The sequence below is a fragment of the Physella acuta genome, unplaced genomic scaffold (genome assembly GCF_028476545.2).
Source record: "Physella acuta isolate Inbredline_101_S28 unplaced genomic scaffold, ASM2847654v3 ptg000385l, whole genome shotgun sequence".
NCBI classification, from domain to species: domain Eukaryota; kingdom Metazoa; phylum Mollusca; class Gastropoda; family Physidae; genus Physella; species Physella acuta.
Window position 1 is genome coordinate 353098 of NW_026731904.1, and position 16199 is coordinate 369296.

Sequence of the window (16199 nt, forward strand, 5' to 3'; positions counted from 1 at the left end):
TAGCTAACCACACACCACACCTAGCTAACCACACACCACACCTAGCTAACCACACACCACACCTAGCTAACTACACACCACACCTAGCTGACCACACACCACACCTAGCTGATCACACACCACACCTAGCTAACCCCACACCACACCTAGCTAATCACACACCACACCTAGCTAATCACACCACACCTAGCTAACCACACCACACCTAGCTAACCACACACCACACCTAGCTAACTACACACCACAACTAGCTAACCACACACCACACCTAGCTAACCACACACTACACCTAGCTAACCACACACCACACCTAGCTGATCACACACCACACCTAGCTGATCACACCACACCTAGCTAACCACACACCACAACTAGCTGATCACACACCACACCTAGCTAACCACACACCACACCTAGCTAACCACACACCTAACCCGGCTTACCACACACCACACCTAGCTAACCATACACCACACCTAGCTAACCACACACCACACCTAGCTAATCACACCACACCTAGCTAACTACACACCACACCTAGCTAACCACACACCACACCTAGCTAATCACACCACACCTAGCTATTCACACCACACCTAGCTAACCACACACCACACCTAGCTAACTATACACCACACCTATCTAACCACACACCACACCTAGCTAACCACACACCACACCTAGCTAACCACACCACACCTATCTAACCACACACCACACCTAGCTAACCACACACCACACCTAGCTGATCACACACCACACCTAGCTGATCACACACCACATCTAGCTAACCACACACCATACCTAGCTAACCACACACCACACCTAGCTAACCACACACCACACCTAGCTAACTACACACCACACCTAGCTAACCACACACCACACCTAGCTGACCACACACCACACCTAGCTAACCACACACCACACCTAGCTAACCACACACCACACCTAGCTAACCACACACCACACCTAGCTAATCACACACCACACCCGGCTAACCACACACCACACCTAGCTAACCACACACCACACCTAGCTAACCACACACCACACCTAGCTAATCACACACCACACCTAGCTAATCACACACCACACCTAGCTAATCACACACCACAACTAGCTGTCCACACACCACACCTAGCTAACCACACACCACACCTAGCTAACCACACACCACAACTAGCTAACTACACACCACACCTAGCTAACTACACACCACACCTAGCTAATCACACACCACACCTAGCTAATCACACACCACACCTAGCTAACCACACACCACACCTAGCTAACCACACACCACACCTAGCTGTCCACACCACACCACACCTAGCTGTCCACACCACACCTAGCTAACCACACACCACACCTAGCTAACCACACACCACACGTAGCTAACCACATACCACACCTAGCTAACTACACACCACACCTATCTAACCACACACCACACCTAGCTAACCACACACCACACCTAGCTAACCACACACCACACCTAGCTAACCACACACCACACCTAGCTAACTACACACCACACCTAGCTAACTACACACCACACCTAGCTAACTACACACCACACCTAGCTAACCACACACCACACCTATCTAACCAAACACCACACCTAGCTAACCACACACCACACCTAGCTAACCACACACTACACCTAGCTAATCACACACCACACCTAGCTAACCACACCACACCTAGCTAACCACACCACACCTAGCTAACCACACCACACCTAGCTAACCACACACCACACCTAGCTAACCACACACCACACCTAGCTAACCACACACCACACCTAGCTAACCACACACCTAACCCGGCTTACCACACACCACACCTAGCTAACCATACACCACACCTAGCTAACCACACACCACACCTAGCTAACCACACACCACACCTAGCTAACTACACACCACACCTAGCTAACCACACACCACACCTAGCTAATCACACCACACCTAGCTATTCACACCACACCTAGCTAACCACACACCACACCTAGCTAACTATACACCACACCTATCTAACCACACACCACACCTAGCTAACCACACACCACACCTAGCTAACCACACCACACCTATCTAACCACACACCACACCTAGCTAACCACACACCACACCTAGCTGATCACACACCACACCTAGCTGATCACACACCACATCTAGCTAACCACACACCATACCTAGCTAACCACACACCACACCTAGCTAACCACACACCACACCTAGCTAACTACACACCACACCTAGCTAACCACACACCACACCTAGCTGACCACACACCACACCTAGCTAACCACACACCACACCTAGCTAACCACACACCACACCTAGCTAACCACACACCACACCTAGCTAATCACACACCACACCGGGCTAACCACACACCACACCTAGCTAACCACACACCACACCTAGCTAACCACACACCACACCTAGCTAATCACACACCACACCTAGCTAATCACACACCACACCTAGCTAATCACACACCACAACTAGCTGTCCACACACCACACCTAGCTAACCACACACCACACCTAGCTAACCACACACCACAACTAGCTAACTACACACCACACCTAGCTAACTACACACCACACCTAGCTAATCACACACCACACCTAGCTAATCACACACCACACCTAGCTAACCACACACCACACCTAGCTAACCACACACCACACCTAGCTGTCCACACCACACCACACCTAGCTGTCCACACCACACCTAGCTAACCACACACCACACCTAGCTAACCACACACCACACGTAGCTAACCACATACCACACCTAGCTAACTACACACCACACCTATCTAACCACACACCACACCTAGCTAACCACACACCACACCTAGCTAACCACACACCACACCTAGCTAACTACACACCACACCTAGCTAACTACACACCACACCTAGCTAACTACACACCACACCTAGCTAACCACACACCACACCTATCTAACCAAACACCACACCTAGCTAACCACACACCACACCTAGCTAACCACACACTACACCTAGCTAATCACACACCACACCTAGCTAACCACACCACACCTAGCTAACCACACCACACCTAGCTAACCACACCACACCTAGCTAACCACACACCACACCTAGCTAACCACACACCACACCTAGCTAACCACACACCACACCTAGCTAACCACACACCACACCTAGCTAACTACACACCACACCTAGCTAACCACACACCACACCTAGCTAACCACACACCACACCTAGCTAACTATACACCACACCTATCTAACCACACACCACACCTAGCTAACCACACACCACACCTAGCTAACCACACCACACCTAGCTAACCACACACCACACCTAGCTAACCACACCACACCTAGCTAACTACACACCACACCTAGCTAACCACACACCACACCTAGCTAACCACACACCACACCTAGCTAACCACACACCACACCTAGCTAACTACACACCACACCTAGCTAACCACACACCACACCTAGCTAACCACACACCACACCTAGCTAACCACACACCACACCTAGCTAACTACACACCACACCTAGCTGACCACACACCACACCTAGCTGATCACACACCACACCTAGCTAACCCCACACCACACCTAGCTAATCACACACCACACCTAGCTAATCACACCACACCTAGCTAACCACACCACACCTAGCTAACCACACACCACACCTAGCTAACTACACACCACAACTAGCTAACCACACACCACAACTAGCTAACCACACACTACACCTAGCTAACCACACACCACACCTAGCTGATCACACACCACACCTAGCTCATCACACCACACCTAGCTAACCACACACCACACCTAGCTAACCACACACCACACCTAGCTAACTACACACCACACCTAGCTAACCACACACCACACCTAGCTGACCACACACCACACCTAGCCGTCCACACACCACAGGGGTAAGGCATTCTAAGATGGGCGTAGATTATATTTATTTATTTATTAAATCGTATACGTACATTTCTATCAACTCTGGCAATATCTGGTAACTTGGAAGTTATATTTTTCTTCTGTTTAAAGCCGGAATATTTTTATCTTTGGGTAATTTCTGATATACGGTAATGGCACTTTACTCTATATCCGCTTTCTAAATATTCCTTTTTAATAAGGACAAAATTTAAGTATGTAATCGTATAAAAACTAGCGAGTTTTTTTTTTACAATAGTGTTGGCTCATTGTAAATCTTTATGTTGGCTCACTGTTTATCAATAGCTCATTGAAGGTCTTTAATATTACTGAGCACTGTGCTTGATGCTGTCTGTTATTATATTTTGTGTTCCATCTTTACCTGTCATTGTGTTCCATCTTTACCTGTCATTGTGTTACATCTTTACCTGTTCTTGTGTTCCATCTTTACCTGTCATTGTGTTCCATCTTTACCTGTCATTGTGTTACATCTTTACCTGTCATTGTGTTACATCTTTACCTGTCATTGTGTTGCATCTTTACCTGTCATTGTGTTCCATCTTTACCTGTCGTTGTGTTACATCTTTACCTGTCCCTGTGTAACATCTTTACCTGTATATATATATATCAGAGGCGTATCCAGGTTTTCGTTGTAGGGGGAGCGAAAAGAGCAAAAAACGGCGCCGAATTTTTAACACGTTCTATATACGTGTATTATATATATATATATATATATATATATATATATATATATATATATATAATTACTAGCTGTATGTCATTACTTCGCTATGATGTAAAATAAATTGAAAGTGGCACTCTGAAGAAATAAGAAAAAACACACAATGTAGGCCGACAAAACAAAAATTGTATCAATCTAAACAAAAAAAAAATTTATATATACACACACTACAACCAAAAACAATGAACGTAACACAATCTGTTTTGTAATTCTTGTAAAAAAAAAATTCTTACATAATAATTCCTGGGAAATTATTTAAGACAAGTGAAATAGGGGAAATCATCACTCTCTTAATATAAATATGTATATATCTACACATTTAATTATAAATGTCAAAAGAAATAAATAATTACTTTAGAATATAATGAAATTGTTTAACACTATTCGTGTTTACAAAATGCTTTTGTCTATAATCAGAATTTAATATATTGTCATCATAAATGCTAAAGTATTACAGCATAATGAAAGTTTTTAAAATCAGAGTTTATATAAAACCACGCTTTTCAATTTTATAGAGGAACATACGGAAAAACAGCCTATAGTTAACTAAATGTTGGTCTTTTAGTTCAGATCATATATTTTTATTAACTTATGCTTCTTTGTGTTCTTTAAAGATCATTTTTTAACTTAGTGATAGGTATGGGTTAGATTACTGTATTGATCACACAACTTTTTACTGGTAATTGCAAAAACAATATTCACAGTTTTACGTTTAAAAAGCTAATTTCTGGCGGCATGGTACTTTGGTACATCATTACGCGTTTTTCTACATGTACTTAACAGATCAGGTGGTGAGGTATGTGTAGGGGGGGGGGGGGAGAGAACCAACTTAGAGTGAACATAGCGTAAGTTTTTAGATGACTGTTCTAAACATACATATATATTACACAAATATATATTACACAAATATCTTTTACAGAAATAGACTTAAATAAGTAGCAGTGGTACTATGACAATATTTTTTTTTACAGAGGGGTCCATGGGGAGGGGGGTTGTAACTGTTGCATATAATTTGTAATCGTAATCACTATCGCCCAAACTGTAAGAATACTACTACTTCATCGTGATGACGTTGTTGACCGTGTCAAAATTTCCCCACCACTATGCAGTTTGCTCATAAGTAAATTTAAATAGAGGTGCCACATTAGTTGTATTTGTGTCTGTATTGTAATTTTTTTTAATTAATCACAGGATTCAAACTGTATATATAAAGTAATTATGTGTGAAGTTTTATGTATAACATTTTCTAATTCGATTATTCGTAAGCAAATACATTATACAGTTGCCTTAAACTTAACACCCCTCTTGCCAAGTGGTACTACCGTGGTACTACCGTAGAGGTTTTTTAAACATTGCAATGCATCGTAATGGTTATTTTTAGAATGTCAAACTGATGCAGCTGTTAATACGTGTTGTAAACGTAGACACTACTAGACTAGTACAATAATGCTTAATTGCTGCATGAAAAAAAATCTTGTGGTTTACATAGAAAAAATACATACAAAAATATTTTTTAACAAATATCATTGTTTGAGTTTAAAAAGTTTCCAAAAAGGCGCCACTTTGCTGAAAATGGTCAGAGGGGGAGCTGCAGCTCCCCCCCGCTCCCCCCCCCCCCCCCCCTGCGTACGCTACACTGATATATATATATATATATATATATATATATATATATATATATATATATATATATATATATATATATATATATATATATATATATATATACATATATATACATATATATACATATATATACATATATATATATATATATATATATATATGTTTGTATGTATGTAAATACGGTAACAAGAGTACCGTTTCAGCTAGGTTTACCAAATTTCATATAGATCTATAAACTATAAGCATTATATCAAATGTTTAGTTTTCTATAAATTTTCGGCGATTGCAGGTAACTGGAAGTGGTACTTACTCTACTTACTCTACTTACTCAGCTTCTGGTTTCTCAAAAGCCTATAAATTGAGTACAATTCAAGTTAGATGAATGAAATTTCAGTTAAGTAGTACATGGTTCGCACTAGTTTCCATCAACTTTTCAACGATTTCTAGTAACTGAAAGTACTACTTTGCTCTATTTCCGTGGAACACCATAGTCTGAGTACTGTTTCAGTTTAGTTAGGTGGAAAAAATCTCATACACAACTGTAAGACCTTATACTTGGTCTATTTTCAATTTGTGAGTGACTTCCGATATCCAGAAATTGTATACGTAGGTATAAGATCTTATTCTCTTGAGTCTTTTGGTCAGGACTCGGTGGCAGTGCACTGTGACATGAAATGTGGCTTAATGGACATGACCGAATAGACATTAATATTGTTGAAATGGATAAAAATCGTGTTTTTTTTTTTGTTTTTGTTTTTTAAATTGTTTAAAGAACTTTAGTCTGAAAATTCAGAAAGATAATATTTTCAAATCAATCTTAGAACTTGAAAATATTTTTTTTAACTTTAAGGCTAAATTTCTATTTATTATTAGCAAGCCTAAGTTATAACTTGAAGTTTGACTTTCGTAAGACAAACATTGATTGGCTGTACAGGAACTCTCTGATCGATATTATTAAGGATGTCACACATTTTTAAAAACGGTCCCATAGCTTTTTTGGAAGTTGCCATGCCGAGAACTCACAATTCTAAGATAGTAGGTACTAAATTTATTCATATATTTTAAATAGTAAAAAAAAATACGTTTTAAAAAGTTGGTTTTTAACTCTTTTTTTTCAACACCCTAAAAGGTGCCATGGGGGGGGGGGGGGGGTTATATCTGTAAACATATGTAAAACAAACTCAATCTTTTGAACTCACAATAAAGACACCTACTCAGAGAACAGACTCATTTTTTTAAACCTCAAAACTAAGTACATCATTTAAATTAATTGCATTGAAATTGGCTTTGCTCACTTTTTAAATAAACCGGGAGTGATCTCCCCAAAACTTTCTCGAATATTCTTATATAACTTGGAATATAGACATGAGTTTAAATTACTTAAACTTTTAAAAATAGAATAAAATCTCGTAGACAAAAGAATTGCACACCAAGTGAACGCCAAATAAGAAAGTGCATATAGTGCGCAATATTATTCGTACTTTACATTAGTTTTTTGAGAAATCGGAAGTAGCGTAAATTACTACTTCCGGTCAATGGAAATTACTCAAAATTTAACAGAAGGTAGAGAATTAGATCTTTTACTTACATGTGAAATTCCATTTATCTATATGAAATAGTACTCAAGTTATAGGCTTTTGAAAAATTCAAAGTAGAAAAAGTACCACTTCCGTTTATCGGAAATCGGTCAAAAGTTGATACGGATCTACGATTTTGATAAAATACTTATATATGAAATTTCATCAACCTAGCAGTAACGGTACTCAAGTTATCGTGTTTACACACGGACAGACAGACACACACACACACAGACACACAGACATACGGGCAGAATTGCAAAGCCCAGTTTTTCCGACTGGATTTCGCATAAAACCTCTTAATTTTGATAAATCTGGATTGATAATTTTTGCCCGATTAAAATAAGTCCTCTATACTTCTGATGTGATGAAGGACTGAGATGTAATACGGTGAAAATTGTTAAAATTTCAAGTGATTTTTGTGCACGATTACAATACTTTCTCTATACTTCGTGTATACGAGAAAGTAAATATTAATAAACCGGGAGTGATCTCCCCTAAACTTTCTCGAATATTCTTATATAAAATAACAGGGGATGGGAACTCGGACTATAGACATGATTTTTAATCCATTTTAAATACTTAAAGTTTTAAAAATAGAATAAAATCTCGTAGACAAATTAATTGCACACCAAGTGAACGCCAAATAAAAAAGCGCATAATAGTGCGCAATATTATTATTACTTTTAAAATTTACATTAGTTTTTTGAGAAATCGGAAGTAGCGTAAAGTACTACTTCCAGTCAACGGAAATTACTCAAAATTTAATAGAAGGTAGAGAATTAGATCTTTTACTTACATATGAAATTTCATTTATCTATCTGAAATAGTACTCAAGTTATAGGCTTTTGAAAAATTAAAAGTAGGAAAAGTACCACTTCCGGTTATCGGAAATCGCTCAAAAGTTGATACGGATCTACGATTTTGATAAAATACTTATATATGAAATTCCATCAACCTAGCTGTAACGGTACTCAAGTTATCGTGTTTACACACGGACAGACAGACAGACAGACAGACACACAGACAGACACACAGACATACGGACAAGATTGCAAAATTATGTTTTTCCGTATCAGTGAGGTGTGAAACATCGATGATTTGTAAAAATCTCGATTTTTTTTTTTGCACGATTACAAGACTTTCTCTATACTTCGTATATACGAGAAAGTAAAAAGGAAAGTAAACAAGTTAATAAAAAGTCTAGTGACAATTTAAGCGCAATTTCCTTATGTTATCCATAACAATTTTTAATTTTTTGTGACCGAACGAAAGGATATTTTTTTGCGCTAAAAAAAAAGACAACTATATTAACCTATATCAACGGAAATAGTTTTATTTTAACGAGTAGGCCTACACGATGCTCAGTTTAAAAAAGTAGTAAATATCATCCTAGGCCTACACGATGCTCAGTTTAAATGTTCTTAATTAAGGTTTTGTGACCGAATGAAAGGATATTTTTGAAAACTTTCTTCGGCAATATTAATCTAAATTATGGCAGGAATCGATTGGTAAATGTTTCAAGTCGCTAAGTGGTCTGGTTGCCGAGATATGGGCCAAGGTTTTTTGGCTTTTCCGGGAAATCCAGGAAGGAATTCCGGGAATTTTTTTGGCCCACAATCATCCTCGGAACTTGCTTAACATTTTTGCTTTTGGAACTAGTCCTCGATATTGCTTCGTTGAGGAGGAGATACGACTTAAAACTGCGGACATCCATCCATCCATCCTTGACGAGTTAATAAACGCAATTCTCCAGAATGGAAATTGCGCTAAAAATTACTAAAAATATCTGATGAAAGAGTATATTTGATAAGTATATCAACAATTCTTTGAATTTAAATAACCTGTATGCCTATAACATGTACGTTTGAAGCACGTTTAATCAGAAGAGTGCAGTGGTTCACAATCTGTCAAAAATGCTTCTGTTTGTTTTTTTAACATAAAAAAAATTATGACACCTACAGTAGATCTGGCTATATCGAAATACAGAATAACCATAGCTTTTAACTGTTAAGCAGTCTTTGTATCTGTAACTTACTTATATTCGATGCAATGGTGGCTGAAACAGTACAAGGGTCTCATAAAGAAAATATTTTTTGTCGAAATAATTATTAGTCTCTAGAACCAATATTGTATTTAAAAATAAGAACAATTATTTAGAATGCCTCAGTCGGTGTACCTATCTAATATAAAGTTCAATACTGTATGTGACATCTGACAGCATACAGTAGACCCTGGATTACCAAGAAACATTGTAAAAAATAGACTTGATCGCCATAAAGTTAAATATCTAAAGTGCTCATCGTCTAAATAAATGATTACAAAAACTAATATTGAAGTTGTTATAAAACAAATTTCATTTTCCAAACTAACAGTGGTAACTGACATACATTAAAGAAAATGTATCACTCTTCACAAAAATTATATTTGTGTCTGAAAATTATTTTCATTTAGTCCTTTAGCACTCATTACGTTCTTTGAAAAATTAGGAAAACTCAATTACTTGCCTTCAAAAAAAAACATTACATCAGGTGAAAAAAATAACTTTTTATTTGCTTTGGTGTTTGGAAAAATATATACATAATTAACCCTAACCCAATTGAAATGTGGTTAGTAAAACACAGATAATTTATTTACCTGTTTGATTTGGCGCCCAGGGCTATCCTGTCGAAGCTATGGCGCATAATTTCGTTTTAAACAGTGCCAACGATTATGGATTTCTATAGTCTTTGCGGGACGGCTAGTATGTTATGTATTTATGCATACCTGGGTCTACAATTATCTACTTCAAAATACTCTTGATTATTAAATACAACTACGTAGGCTAAATAGATAACCATGCTAGTCTTAAATTCTCACCCTTAGTATCTTAACAGACGTTTTTCACAACTATAACCTGAAAATATGTAATCAACAATCACGGTCAAAAGAACTGAGAGGACCTTACACGTTGTTTTTTTTCCGTAGACATATCTATATATATATATATATATAATTCTCTTCATGGTGTTCATGCGCGACAAGATGTAGACGCACGCCGAACCTCCCCCTCTCTCACTCTCCAGGGTTAGGGTTAGGCATGCCCAACAGGCCATATCACTACCACCCCGACCTTATCAGTCTGGTGAGCTGTTTACAATCGTAGACTTAAGGGCAGATATTTTAGGTTTTAAACGATTTGAAACTAAGGGGAGGTAATAACAAGCTTAGCTTGATCTTTTCATTGTCACGGATGACTGCTTTAACGAGGGGGGGGGGGGGGGTAGAAAGTGAGGGTGAGGATAATCATCCTTCACGAGCTACTGATAGTGTTTTAAAGCAAAATATTTTCAATCGCAGCATTGGTGGTGTCGAATTCATAAATTATGAATTACTGAAAAATAGAAATGATATAATTCTGTTCATGAGGACCATGCGAGACACCACGTAAACGCATGCCGTTACTTTCACGCTCTACAGGCTTATCGCTACCACCCCCACCAGTCTGGTGGTATTTGGTTCACGACGAATGCTTACAATCGTAGAGCCGGGCTGAATTAGTGAGGGCAATTAGGGGCAGATAATTTAGTATTTGAAACCAAGGGGAGGTAATTTCTGCTTGATCTTTTCATTGTCGTCTGTAAACGGCTGCTTTCACTGGGCGGTTCACAAATTATGAATAGCTAATAAGCGGAAATTAAAACAACTAGATAGCGGCGTATGCTACGTCGCGGATCAGCTCGTTCTTTTTAAAAGGCTTTAATAAGGCTTTAATAAGGATTTAATAAGGATTTGATAAGGATTTATTAAGGCTTTAATAAGGATTTAATAAGGATTTAATAAGGATTTATTAAGGCTTTAATAAGGACTTAATAAGGATTTAATAAGGCTTTAATAAGGCTTTAATAAGGCTTTAATAAGGATTTAATAAGGCTTTAATAAGGATTTAATAAGGATTTAATAAGGCTTTAATAAGGATTTAATAAGGATTTATTAAGGCTTTAATAAGGATTTAATAAGGATTTATTAAGGATTTAATAAGGATTTAATAAGGATTTAATAAGGATTTATTAAGGCTTTAATAAGGATTTAATAAGGCTTTAATAAGGATTTAATAAGGATTTATTAAGGCTTTAATAAGGATTTAATAAGGATTTATTAAGGCTTTAATAAGGCTTTAATAAGGATTTATTAAGGCTTTAATAAGGATTTATTAAGGATTTATTAAGGATTTAATAAAGATTTAATAAGGATTTAATAAGGATTTATTAAGGCTTTAATAAGGATTTATTAAGGCTTTAATAAGGATTTAATAAGGCTTTAATAAGGATTTAATAAAGATTTAATAAGGATTTATTAAGGCTTTAATAAGGATTTAATAAGGATTTATTATGGCTTTAATAAGGATTTAATAAGGATTTAATAAGGATTTAATAAGGCTTTAATAAGCATTTAATAAGGCTTTAATAAGGATTTAATAAGGATTTATTAAGGCTTTAATAAGGATTTAATAAGGATTTATTAAGGCTTTAATAAGGATTTATTAAGGATTTATTAAGGATTTAATAAAGATTTAATAAGGATTTATTAAGGCTTTAATAAGGCTTTAATAAGGATTTAATAAAGATTTAATAAGGATTTATTAAGGCTTTAATAAGGATTTAATAAGGATTTATTAAGGATTTATTAAAGCTTTAATAAGGATTTATTAAGGCTTTAATAAGGATTTAATAAGGATTTATTAAGGCTTTAATAAGGATTTATTAAGGCTTTAATAAGGATTTAATAAGGCTTTAATAAGGATTTAATAAGGATTTAATAAGGATTTATTAAAGCTTTAATAAGGATTTATTAAGGCTTTAATAAGGATTTAATAAGGATTTATTAAGGCTTTAATAAGGATTTATTAAGGCTTTAATAAGGATTTATTAAGGCTTTAATAAGGATTTATTAAGGATTTAATAAGGATTTATTAAGGCTTTAATAAGGATTTATTAAGGCTTTATTCAGGCTTTAATAAGGATTTAATAAGGATTTATTAAGGCTTTAATAAGGATTTATTAAGGCTTTATTAAGGCTTTAATAAGGATTTAATAAGGATTTATTAAGTCTTTAATAAGGATTTATTAAGGCTTTATTAAGGCTTTAATAAGGATTTAATTCCAAGCTGACTGCAAATACATCTGCACTTGTGCACTGATCATTAGCAGTTTCTTTCAGCCACTGCGCATGCGCAGAACTATTGAATTTCGTATCAAATTTCAATTTAAGACAAGTCTCTTTACAGTTGAAGACTTGTTTTTTTTTTTTTTACTTTTATTGAAGAAAATGTGATTTTGTTACAATTTTACAAATTCACTAAAAAATCAGGGGAAAAAAAACAAGTTTATAAAATTCAATGAAACTATGCACAGACATGAACAATGATAGAATAATCAATATGACAATTTTTTTCAATGTATCTTAAAAAATAAATGAGTTATCCACAACATGACTCATACCTTTAATTCAGGGAAATTTGAGGATTTGTTTCACTAAAAGTACAATAAAAAAATTGTATGCATTGTATCTAAAAAATAAAAATTGTCATATTGTGTAACAAAATCACACCTTGTGGTAGATAAAATTTAAAAAAAAAAACTTTTTTTAAAACTTTATTATGTTTTTTGTCTTTGAATTGTCATACTATAGTATACATTTAATTTGTGTGACTGAAATTCAATTATCTAAACAAGGGTCTAAAGGTAAAATATGTAAAAATGTAAAATAAAACTTAATTGCCACTTTTGTTACTTGTTTAAAAAAACTTATTGAACGTTTTTTAAAAGGTAAACATAATATTGCAATTGACAAGACTGTTATTTTAGAGTAACATCAACTTGTTTTATTTAAAATATTAGCTCTATTAAACGATTAATTAGTACAGTAACGGCGTGAGGCAGTTTTAACTGAAATAGAAAATTAGATAAAAACATATTGAGTTCTTGTTCGATGAAAATTTACTAATTTTTTTTCCAAGTCTAGTGACATCCCTAATTAAAGTACCTCTTCCGGTTATCAAAGGTCATTCAAAAATTTAAAATAATCTAAATATAAGATCCTATACTTTTATATAAAATTTCTTTTATTTAAATGAAACAGTACTCAAGATAAAGTGTTCACATGGAAATTATCCAGTTAGCGGAAATCGTTCAAAAGTTGAATGCATTCTACTAGTTATTGACTTTTGAAAAAACAGTTACTGGAAATCATTCAAAAGTTGATACAGATCTACAAATTTGATATAAAATTATATATGAAATTTCGTCAACTTAACTGAAATGTTGCTCAAGTTATCGTGTTTACATGCATCACAGACATACATGCAAAATTGCTAAACCAAGTTTTTCTATTCCCGAAGGATGTAAAACGTCAAACTTTGTCAAAAACTCTATTTCAATTTTTTTGGACGATTATGGTGCATCTTTTTTGTTCCTTATATGATAGAGATGATTAAAATGGCAAAAACTGTCAAAACCTTTTTTATTCAGTACGATTATAATACTTCATCAACACTCTGTAGACGAGAAAATAAAATGTTTCTTTTTACAAGCTTTTAGTTAACTTGCTTCCTCATTCTTTTGTCATCGACACTGCCTGGTCAAATTTTGACCTCTTCTTACAGACCTATTCGTTTCAAACTTGACAATGTTATCTGACATCAAATTAGAAGAAGAAAGTTAAATAAAAGCTAGTCAAACTTGACAATGTTATCTGACATCAAATTAGAAGAAGAAAGTTAAATAAAAGCTAGTCAAACTTGACAATGTTATCTGACATCAAATTAGAAGAAGTTAAATAAAAGCTAGTCAAACTTGACAATGTTATCTGACATCAAATTAGAAGAAGTTAAATAAAAGCTAGTCAAACTTGACAATGTTATCTGACATCAAATTAGAAGAAGTTAAATAAAAGCTAGTCAAACTTGACAATGTTATCTGACATCAAATTAGAAGAAGTTAAATAAAAGCTAGTCAAACTTGACAATGTTATCTGACATCAAATTAGAAGAAGTTAAATAAAAGCTTGTCAAACTTGACAATGTTATCTGACATCAAATTAGAAGAAGAAAGTTAAATAAAAGCTAGTCAAACTTGACAATGTTATCTGACATCAAATTAGAAGAAGTTAAATAAAAGCTAGTCAAACTTGACAATGTTATCTGACATCAAATTAGAAGAAGTTAAATAAAAGCTAGTCAAACTTGACAATGTTATCTGACATCAAATTAGAAGAAGTTAAATAAAAGCTAGTCAAACTTGACAATGTTATCTGACATCAAATTAGAAGAAGTTAAATAAAAGCTAGTCAAACTTGACAATGTTATCTGACATCAAATTAGAAGAAGACAAGTTAAATAAAAGCTAGTCAAACTTGACAATGTTATCTGACATCAAATTAGGAGAAGAAAGTTAAAGCTAGTCAAACTTGACAATGCTATCTGACATCAAATTAGAAGAAGTTAAATAAAAGCTAGTCAAACTTGACAATGTTATCTGACATCAAATTAGAAGAAGTTAAATAAAAGCTAGTCAAACTTGACAATGCTATCTGACATCAAATTAGAAGAAGAAAGTTAAATAAAAGCTAGTCAAACTTGACAATATTATCTGACATCAAATTAGAAGAAGTTAAATAAAAGCTAGTCAAACTTGACAATGCTATCTGACATCAAATTAGAAGAAGTTAAATAAAAGCTAGTCAAACTTGACAATGTTATCTGACATCAAATTAGAAGAAGTTAAATAAAAGCTAGTCAAACTTGACAATGTTATCTGACATCAAATTAGAAGAAGTTAAATAAAAGCTAGTCAAACTTGACAATGTTATCTGACATCAAATTAGAAGAAGTTAAATAAAAGCTAGTCAAACTTGACAATGCTATCTGACATCAAATTAGAAGAAGAAAGTTAAATAAAAGCTAGTCAAACTTGACAATGTTATCTGACATCAAATTAGAAGAAGTTAAATAAAAGCTAGTCAAACTTGACAATGCTATCTGACATCAAATTAGAAGAAGTTAAATAAAAGCTAGTCAAACTTGACAATGCTATCTGACATCAAATTAGAAGAAGAAAGTTAAAGCTAGTCAAACTTGACAATGTTATCTGACATCAAATTAGAAGAAGTTAAATAAAAGCTAGTCAAACTTGACAATGTTATCTGACATCAAATTAGAAGAAGTTAAATAAAAGCTAGTCAAACTTGACAATGTTATCTGACATCAAATTAGAAGAAGTTAAATAAAAGCTAGTCA

At 35.1% G+C, this 16199-nt stretch overlaps 1 protein-coding gene across 4 annotated transcripts in view; it reads left to right on the forward strand.

The window, feature by feature from the left end:
• Positions 1 to 16199, forward strand: part of LOC131942048 (tyrosine-protein phosphatase non-receptor type 4) — a 172178-nt gene that overhangs the window by 112669 nt on the left and 43310 nt on the right. The window lies entirely within an intron of this gene.